This window comes from Leuciscus leuciscus (genome assembly GCF_965113295.1).
Source record: "Leuciscus leuciscus genome assembly, chromosome: 19".
Classification (NCBI taxonomy): domain Eukaryota; kingdom Metazoa; phylum Chordata; class Actinopteri; order Cypriniformes; family Leuciscidae; genus Leuciscus; species Leuciscus leuciscus.
This window is the reverse complement of record NC_138743.1, coordinates 11406859-11417835: the sequence shown is the minus strand read 5'-3', so window position 1 is coordinate 11417835 and position 10977 is coordinate 11406859.

The window sequence follows — 10977 nt, the reverse complement described above, 5'->3', positions numbered from 1 at the left end:
TCCTTTACACTGCTTGAGCTCAGAAATCAAGCATTACCTGGTTTTAATGCGACCAAAGAGAGCAGAAAGACTACCTTGGAAGTGGCTGTATTTTTGAAAATGTACACTTTTGTATCAGATCATTAGCTCAACTACAACCGATCAATATCTTTAGAATTATACCGCCTTGTATTTCATCTCCCTCAAAAGTTTATATTGAAAACTAAACTGATGTGTCCTTAGATGTGATGTAAAGGGTCTATTAGATCACTTATTATTAAAGAAATAGTTTCACATTTTTGGGTAAACTACATGTCATAAAACCATCTATCAAACTAGCAAACCAGTTTTCAAATACGTTTAGCTTATTTTTGAATTGCTCTCCGCTGGATGACTCCAGATGTTTCTTCTCCTTATGTAATATAGTTACATGCATATCATTTTTCCATTTCTACCATTTTCCCCCCTGAAATGCCACTGGTTGGCCTATATTTAGCCAACAGAGAGTCCACCACCTACCATGCCATTTCTGACCCCCTATACCTGCGCTGCATTATCAAACCACACACCCCAGCCCAGCTGCCATCGCCAGCTGTCTAATTCATTTGTGTCGCCACATGAGACAGGCCTGCATATCTAGATAATACATTTTGTCCATCCTCTCACTTCAGTTGTGGAACATGCTTCCAACTGATGTAAGAAGGGACTTACAGTACTAGTGACATTTTGACTGGGACACTTTTCCTGAAAGTTATCACTGTCCATTCTACCTAACTAGCAATGTGACTTTTTCATTAGCACTGTGGATTACTTATGTTCTGCACAGGTAACAACATTAAACACAATTTTTAGCTTGGTCTTAAACTTAGATGTCCTGTACATTCAAAGTTCCCAAAAACTTTATAGATTATTGTCATTATTAGTCTCTCTTATTTTACAGAAATTGTTCTTTTGAAAGTTTACTGTGCTTTGTAGTCATTCAGAAATAGACAAAGTTCTAAGGTCATTTAAAATCTTTAGACTTGATATTCTGCTTGATATCTTGAGAACAAGTGAAGTAGATCCAGAGCAGTCAAGGCATAAATTTGGTTTTGCGAGTCTTTATTTTGCAGCAGTTTTTTTAGACTTTGGGTTACAGAGTGGAAATAAGTGGGTCACAAAGTTTGAGAATGAAAGAGAGTTCACATTTTACGTGCCAGAAATATGAAAATATAAGTTCTGATGTTCAGTTTTATTTATATATTTATGACATGAGGCACCACAAGTGTATTGCAGATCACTGCAGTGTTTCCTGCACCACGCAGAAACAAATGTGTAGTCTAATTTGCAAACAGAATGAGTTGTTAATGAATCGCTCAAAGGAGTCAGTACATTAAATCAGTTGTTCAAAAGACTCACAAACTCATACATTTTTGGATTGAATTAGTTGAATATGGCTATTGAACCTACAATGAAGGCGAGTTACATCTCAATGCATCATTGCTCCAATATCGGATTTGGTTGTTCTTATGAAAGCAAAAAAAAAGTATTAATAGGATAAGTAATAGGATTGATGAGCATGCACAGTGTAATAATATGACAAGGAATATTTGAAAAAAGTCAAATAAAAGAAAGTTTTTCATGTTTTAGTGGGTCTCGAGAAGTTTAAAGTGCCTCTGTTATGCTTTTTTGAATATTACCTTTTATGCAGTGTGTTTTAAAGCTGTTTGTGAATGTAAAAGGTCTGCAAAGTTTTAAAGATCAAAGTACATGACAGAAAAAGTTATTGTCTCCTAAAAGAAAGAATCGATTCTGAATTGTCTAAACGATTCGTCAGCAGTTTCATTCTCCCTTCCGTAACATATCTACGTAGGTTTGTAACAAATTTGCATAATGGCCGCCTATGGTCTTCATTGAACAATGTCTAGTACTTTGACCTGCCCTCAAACACTGTAGTTGTAGCTGAGAAGCAACATTGTATCAACATGTTATGTTGCTGACAAGTCAATAAGATGCTGTTCTGCGCTGCGAATCCACTTTGCATGCACTTGCAAGAAATAATACGATGAAACCAACACCATTGTTCGTATCACTGTGTATAAAAGTGCTGAGGAAGCCTCCAGAGATGAAATTTGGAAATGGTAATGGACATTTTGTTTTCGTTTCACACACTGTAAGCGGTAGACCAATCACAACAGACTGGGCCGTCTGACCAATCAGGTATGTGCAGTGTATTATGAGAAAAGTAAAGTGTTTTTTGACGTTTAAAATGGCATAATAGGGGCACTTTATGAACCTCTGGTCTATTGGGCGAATCTGTGAATATTAGCAAATCAACTGAGTAATCAACTCAGAGGCATTCCCTATAGGCAGAATTAGGATGCTGTCAAAGTCATGAAGATCTCTATATAATGAATGGAAGTGAACCGAAGTGAAAGAGATTTAATCTTCATTTCAGATGAAGGTTTGTGTCCTTTTTTTATAAAAGCTGTGACCTTTTCTAAGTAAATAGCTAATGACATTGAGGCTCCTGTTGCAGTATCCGCATGTCAATTCACCCTTCTGATTTCTTCTGCATAACCGTAGAAGCCTCATCAGACTAACAGGCAGAGCGGCTGGAACAATCACTGTTCAAGTATTCAAGTCGTAGACTACACCAGAATATCTAATGGCATTTTGAGGAAGACGGTGTAGATATTAGCTTGTGCCTTCAGCCATAATAGCTGCCTCAAATATAGAGACAAATGTAGAAGGATTGGATAGGATGAAATCATTTAATAACGGAGTTGGATTTCCAGTCTACACATCATCATTGCACTTCGGAGCCCTAAGGTTGTTTGTTTAATTATAAACACATTCATTAGCGTTTTGTCGGAACTGAGCTGAATTGCTTAATGAGTTTGGATGTGCTATTTGGCCACTGTATAACATGTGTCCCACATACAGTATAATGTGTCAGTGAGGCTGTGGAAAGCACCCCAGGAAGCCTTCCTGGAGTCTTTGTGTGAGTGTTTTTGTGAACGGAAAATGTATGAAGCACTCCATCGCTCCAAACACCCTCTGAAGTGTAATCACTTTATGTCAGGATCCACTGTGAAGTTAATTTCCTTCTAAATTTGTCTCTGAATTTCCTTCCAATTGACTGTCAAAGCTTTCCATATTTACGACAGCCAGTAAATATGTTAGATGCATGTCACTCCATCCAATTCTAAATGGGTTGATCGAATGTAACAGTGTTGGCCTGCATTACTTTTTGCATTAATGATTTTTTAAATCAGATCTTTGCAAAACGCTGACTGATTTACCTGTATTTCAGTTTTTATGAATATCAAACTGGATCCGTCAGGATTTCTATCATTTCTGACCTTTGAGATCCACTTTCCTGTAGAGTTTTGCTCCAACCCTAATCAAGCTCACCTGGACAAGCTAACAGGATTAATAGGCTGCATCCGAAAGCTAAACAATGCTTACTTTGGAGAATGCATTCCAACATATGAAGGCATCAAGGCACATCCAAGTCCAAGGTTAACTTCACTTCCTGTCTCCTGAGATACCTGATTGATTTTTGAAGGCAGCCTAGATGTACTGTGTCCTTCACTGCCTTTGATATCCCACAATCCTGTGCGTTCCATTCCGTGAAAGTTGAGCTAAAAAATATAGATGGCGTCTAGAAGTTGCGTTTGATGGTAAGTTTCTGTGTAAATGTATGTTTTTGACCAACGTTTTCTGTGTTATTTCTAGCAGGAAATGACTACCATTGTAATTAACATTTGTGTGCAAATGCTGACTGCAAAGTTACTGCCTGATAAGGAAGCGAGGCAACAAGTCAGCTGCATGATTTTTCGGATGCAAGCCTAGAAATAAACAGGCAGTTTTGATCAGGGTTGGAGCTAAACTCTGCAGGAATGTGGATCTTGCCCTAATGGAATCCCATTAATAAGATTGAAGATTGAAATAATTTCAACCCAATGAATCGCTTATCTGAGATATATTCATTAGAGTAGCTCTGAATGCCTCAGTGAGCTTTGCATAAAATATTCTTCGTTCCTTTTTGGACAAGTTTATGCACAAATATGCTGAATATTCCATTCTGTCTCTTCAAACTAACCTCACTGCTTCACTTTATTTTGTTAAAATTACACTGGCAAAGCTCCCTGCTTAGAGAGATTGAGAGCATCACCTGCTGAAAAGTCTTTATGTAGCCTATCTTAAGCATGTTTATACAAAAGACATCATTTTCATCCATTAATTTTCGCTGAGGTGTTTAGATGTCACTTTACTGTCACAATGTTGACACTACATCTAATTTCAGAAAGTATATATGAATGGTGCACATAAGTCACAGTCTACATGTCCACAGCATCTCATTGAGCAATTAGTTGAGGTACTTCCTAAAAGTTTAATGCAAGAGTTTTGTGTGTTATCTTTTCTTCTGGTGAATGTGTTTTTGGAAAACCAGGATATGATCAGTACATCAGAACTAGAAAGATTAGTTCTAGCACCAGTGTCAACATGAGTCGTTTCCTGTTGTAGATTTTGGTGTGCAGATGGGATCGCCTCAGGGCTCATGCTTAATCTATACAGGTTGTTCTTTTTCACAGCAAACTACAAATGACCTTACAAGATGTCAGCTGTGTTCCATTTTAATGCGCAGGAGTGAATCCACTAATCCCTACCTGTGTGCACGGTTCTCAAAAGTGCCTTTGTGATATCCCAGGTTTCAATATGTAGTGGAGACCCATATGGTCTGACCCATAAATCAAGAGTTTAGGCAAAAAAAGGTCAATTGAGTTTAAAAGCCCATTCACATCAAATGCACACCAACACTGAAACAAATTGGGTGAGATTTTTGGACAGCCACAAACAACTAACTGTGTGTATCCTTTACAAATATTTGGACAATGATGATGCAAGATTAAGGCGTTAGCTGTCACCTTTCAGTCTGTTGGTCAATTGGTTGTTCAATGTGCCAATCTTTCATGAAGTTGTTAATTGCAATTATAAAAGACCAAGAAGTTGTGGTTGCAGTAGACATCAACTTCCATTGGAAGAAGTCATTTAAAGCTGTACATTCACACCTTACAACTTGATCACATTTGGAAATGAATATGAAGACCACTAAAGGATATTGTTTATTTGTAACCTGTACCAACAGGAACTTTAACAACTGAGAATCTTGTGTTGCTTTCAAGTTCTCAGTAAAGGAGATTCACCACACTGTTATGTCTTTGCATATCTCATGCAAAACGTTATAAATTTGCCATGACATCAGCATAATTCTCCCACTTACTTTTGCAAATAAATAGAAGAAATTTTGTTTGGTTCTTTGGTTATTTTAGAAGAATATGAAAATATAATTAAATGTTTAATCTTGGAGATATTAATATTTAATTTTTTTGCATACTTAACAGGATAATATTTGCATTTTAATATGCAACAGAAGCTGCAATCAAAGCTTAATTAACATTACTTTAATTAATTGAAATATGCATCCCGATTCGTGTTTGAACATTGCATCTTGTAATTTTTTGTTGTTGTCCCATTACCATTTAGGTCGTGTGTGTGTGTGTGTGTGTGTGTGTGTGTGTGTGTGTGTGTGTGTGTGTGTGTGTGTGTGTGTGTGTGTGTGTGTGTGTGTGTGTGTGTGTGTGTGTGTGTGTGTGTGTGTGTGTGTGTGTGTGTGTGTGTGTGTGTGTGTGTGTGTGTGTGTGTGTGTGTGTGTGTGTGTGTGTGTGTGTGTGTGTGTGTGTAGCTGTTAACTGAGATAAGACCGAGCAATTTATCTCTTTACTTCCAGAAACTCTGAGATGAAATAGTTATTAGTTCAAACAGAAGATGTAAAGCATTGTTTAAGATAGCTCTCTGCACATACATGTTGATGAAACATATTTAAAATGTGGTATATATTGAATTCACATATTGAAAAAGAGAAAATGTTAAGTACCTGACATAACTATTATTTTTGGCAAACAAACTAAAGTTGTTTTCTCAGCTACATGATTCATATTATTCCTTCATCTCTGTAATTGACTGCTGCTGGGAAACAGACATCATTGAGCTCTGCTATGTTTCATATTTATAACTTTATGTTCTAAAGACTTCAAGGTATTGGAATGTAAATTAAGTGAAACTCATTGCATTGATTTGGAAATCTTAGTAGAATTTGGTTAAGCTTGAAAACAGGGTGTTTTAGTAATTCCTCAATTATTTACAAAGTAGTAATATACAAAGCTAGATTTCAAAGTTGGCACAGATTAGAATAATTATTTGACATTAAATTGGTAATGTAGCCAGCATTAAAGCGGTATAATGTATACTACCATTCAAAGGGGTGTTGAAAAGGGTCAGTACTTGAGCAAAAACACAATAAAAAACGTAATGTTGTGAAATATTACTACAATTGAAAATAGCTGTTTTCTATTTTATTGTATGTTGAATGTATTCCTGTGATGGCAAAGCTGAATTTTCAACATCATTGTCACATAATTCTTCAGAAATCATTCTAACATGCTGATTTGCTGCTCAGGTAACATTTCTTATAATTATCAATATTGTTGTGATGCTTAATATTTTTGTGGAATAATTTAAGTTTTGTTAATAAAGTATCTTTGTATTAATCTTCTTCGTCCTGTCTTCAACCCATACCACGCTTAGGGCACGTGACAATAGTCGTGTAATAACAAAAGATAAGCAAAAGTTATAACCTTGGATTTCTGGATAACCTTTTTTAAGTAATTACCTAGGATTTGAAAAGATGTTCAAATGCCTTTTCTCGTATCTGTAGCAGCCGCTGGCATAATACATTATAGAAGTCAGAAGGATGAGGGAATTTCAGTGTCATTTCACTGTATTCCATAAAGGCTGGAAGAGGTGAGATGTATTAATGCATTGAAATGGTGCATAAGCACCACTCAGTAATACTTACAATTATGTCCATAGAGAAGTGGCAGTGGTAGGAAAATGTCTGCCTAATATTAATGGAAATATGTGTTATACTGCCTATGATGTTTGTCCAAGGTATTAAGCATGATTTTGCTGAAAGTTTTCCCTTAATGATTTGTAGTTCTATTCCCCTTGGCAAGGTGATTGATGTCATTGGCTGAACTGAGCATTTAAAACATGACATTTATATATTGTCATTTTTATAATCAATTTAACTACTTTGAAGTTTGAAGTAGTTAATCACAAAGCCTAATCATTAACACAGATAGTCTTTTGGTGTACGGATGTTTAGGCCCTGGAGTGAAGGAAAAAACATTGCTCTTCTGCCACAGTACTTAACACAGTTACGTAAATGCTTTAACGGACCATTTTCAACAACTAGATGAGGCAATTACAATTCTTGAAAAGGTCGACTTTTGCCATACAGTAATTTAAAAAGCTTGACAGCAGTGATGACATCTTACTGTGCCTGCTAATTCCCGGTAGTCTCTGAGGATGTTTTAAAGTTGGATAGATCGATATTGTGAAGAAAGCCTTGGGTAAATCCTGTTAGAAACCTCAACCTTACCATTGATCCGAGGAAGAAATGAATTCTGTTCAAACCTCCCCAACGAGTAGACTTCTAAAGCTGCTTCAACACAGAGGTATAGATGCTGTAGAGACATTCAGGAGGCTAATCTTCAGAGCTTTCAAAACATGCCTTAATGTCATGCTTGCCCAGATGCCACACCACATGCTATATACAAGGCTTAGGGGACGAGATGCGTTTATCAGTGAACTAGCAGACAGGGAGGATCTGATGGATGTACATAAAGAAGTCTGTCAGTGAGTTGAAGATGCATGTAGTGTGTTAGCCGTGCATTAGATTCATAATGATCTATTAAGGACAAACAGCTCAGGAAAGTAAAGACAGAGCATGCTAAGGACAGTAATTTGTTATTGCTAGTAATGTCAGTGATAGCTGTTACTCTCTGAGTTGTGGTTGAAGCCTACCCATTATCCTTCATTACCGTCCCCCATTCACATTACCCTCTTTGAACTGTAGCCTGTGTTGTTTCCCTGAGCTGAACACTCTTATGATTGATATTTGACTTTAAATTACATGCACAATAGTTTACAAATTCAAGCACTGTCATCACTCGCCATGTACAGTAGCAATGTTGTTTCATTTTCCAGTCGAGTGGTAAGATTATCAGAATGTGCTTTAATGCGGCTTTCTTCGTTAGAAAACCATTTGTATCGTGCGTCAAAAATGAATGTTTTCAGTTCATGTACACACATTAATTCTCAACAGTATAGTTTCGGGTAACAAACTATAGCTTTTTTTAAATCAATTAAACCTCTCCCTAAACATATCACTCAACAATTAAAAAATAATAAATAGGCCTAAATAAATATTTAGGTTGACTGTGTAAAATATCTTGAATGCATATGTGGAGATTTGTTGAATTTCCTTTGGTTTTGCTTGCAGCTTTGAAGCTTCCTGTCACCATGGGAACAGCCAAAATGACCCGGAGGATACCCTATGGAAAATGAATTCCAAGCATAGAGAGGGACTGGAATGGAGTTTAATGGGCATCTTATGGGTACACCAACAACAGCTATCCTTTTCATTCTACAGCATCAGCTAATAGAATAAAGGCAACCATTCGCTTATCTGCAGCCCTTCACAACAACTTTAATTGACCCTTAGGAAGCAGCTCCTGTCCAATCCGACCTTAGCAAACACACCTAACCAATACATCCTTTATTAAGCTTTCAGCACTTTTCCACCACTAGCTTTTGATATTTGTGGAGACAACCATAATTACATTTTCTCTGGCAGGCAGGTAAAATAACTTTTCTTATGAAAAATAATGTTTTTCAGCTGGTTTTCTTTTTCTCTTTATTAAATTTGATTTAATTTAAATATCTTATAACTAAAATATAGAAGATAATTTTTGCCTCAGAGGAAAAACTAATAAAGGGAATTGTGAGTTTAAAATTAGAAGTAAAGCTACATTGTGAGATATGTGAATTTTTTTTGAATTTATGTTGTATTGATTGCCCTGTTGTTTTTCTTTTTTGTCTTGCTCTCTCTTTATAGACAACTGTGCCTCAAGGAGGTTTAAGATGATCATTTTGTCCGAAATTGAATACTTCCCTACTATAAAGTATGCGAAAACAATGTGTCAAAAGAGTAGTTTGTCTGAATACACAGTATTCGAAAAACGGTAGGCGAAAGGTCCCCAGATTACCTACTTCCTCAGAATTTCTGAAGTGCCACTTTACTATTCCATGAGCCCACGGGGGAGGATTTAATGGCAGTAAAACGACACAACTGACGCTTTAGGCTATGTTCACACTTAGCGTCTTTTTTGACAAGAAAAAGTTGACAACGGCGTTTTTTTAGCAAAGGGTTCGGTTACAAATAGCAGCCGAGCGCGTCTTTTGTTGCTATAACTAACACGGCTGTAACACAGTCTCACCCCAAAACGTCATATACTGACGCGTCTTGACCATGCGTCAACATACGACGAAAAGGGTACCCCTTTAACGTCAATATGAGACGCAGACAGAAGCGCACCAGCAGCGCCTCCTAGCGGTACCCTAACGCATACCTAAACCTACCCATAACCCGAATCGTCACATATGGACGTTATGGGGGTACCCTTTTCGTCGTATGTTGACGTTTTGGGGTGAGACTGAACAAGAGCTGCAACAGTAGCCTAGTGCTGTGTGATGCAAAAAATGTCGAGAAAGAGAAAGTTGGCTCTTGCGTTGGCTTCTGAAGTTACCGGGGAGGAGAATGTCGGTTCACAAAGACGTTTGTGGGTGCACGACAGACAGTTGTTCTTGTTGTTATGGAAACGACAGGTCTCGCTACTCGCTTGTCATTGGTCAGCTGTCAAAAAGGCGCTTGACGTAGGGCGTTCTTTTCAGAAAAGTTGAACTTTTTTCAACTTAAAAAGACGCTCTGAGCTGCAGAAAAAGACGCCGGCGGTGGCGTCTAAAAAAGCGCTCAGGACTTTTTTGAAAAAACGGTTCACTCCATAGGGTTATAATGTAGAACAGACGCTGGCAGTTTGAAAAACGACGCTAAGTGTGAACATAGCCTTAAGTAACATTAACTAACATATCACGTAACAACATGGCGGATATAGTTGGCTATGTCCGAATTTCAACAGTCGCAAAGTAAGTTCAAATTCAGACTGTATTCGTTCATCTACATGTAACATTTATGTGCTTTTATTTAAAAATATATTTCTATTTAGCTGTCTTTTTTTATTTCAGTTTATTTTAGTAATTTTAGTACTTAAACTTGTTTTTTCTTTTCTATTTTTTCTAGTTCTATCTCTATTTTTTACATTTTGTTATAAGTTTTTAAATATAATATTTATGTTTTATTTCAGCTTTATTTCAATTAACAAAAAAACTTTTTGAAAAAACGTTTTGTTTTAGTTAACAATAACAAAATGGGTTGATGTCATTTTCTTTTTTATTAAATCCTTCCTAATTTCTCTTTTGGGCACTTGTGCTACAATAAAAAAAAATGAAAAAGATCATTGATGTTCCAGTTTTATGTTACTTCCGTTGTTTGCCCTATAGATGGGTGTAACAAAAGACATCAAGACAATATGTACAGTACTAATTGGCTAAAATGTTCTATATACACCCATTCAGTACCATACCTTGTGTTTTCTTCTTCTACATGACTGGTATATTCTTTATTAGGACCCTCCTTTCATTTTGTTTTGCCAGCTTTGTTTGCACTAGCAATCGCAATGATCTTTTGTTTGATTACCTTTTCAGAACAGCACAGCTCTATATTGCCAACACTGAGTCGTGAGTGCTTGCTTTAGGACCACAATATAATGAGAACACACTTTGATTAAGGTTTAAGTTATCGGTCACTCCTCTATCTTGCCTCAAAAAAGCACCATCCCATTCAATTAAACAATACTCTGACCTTATCTTTCTCAAATCAATAACCATGATAAACAGTAGTGTCCAGATTGACCAATCACAAAGGTCTCTGGGTGAACCAGATAGCAAAGGCACACAACTTGTTGAGACATATGAGGTCAGGAGTTTCTT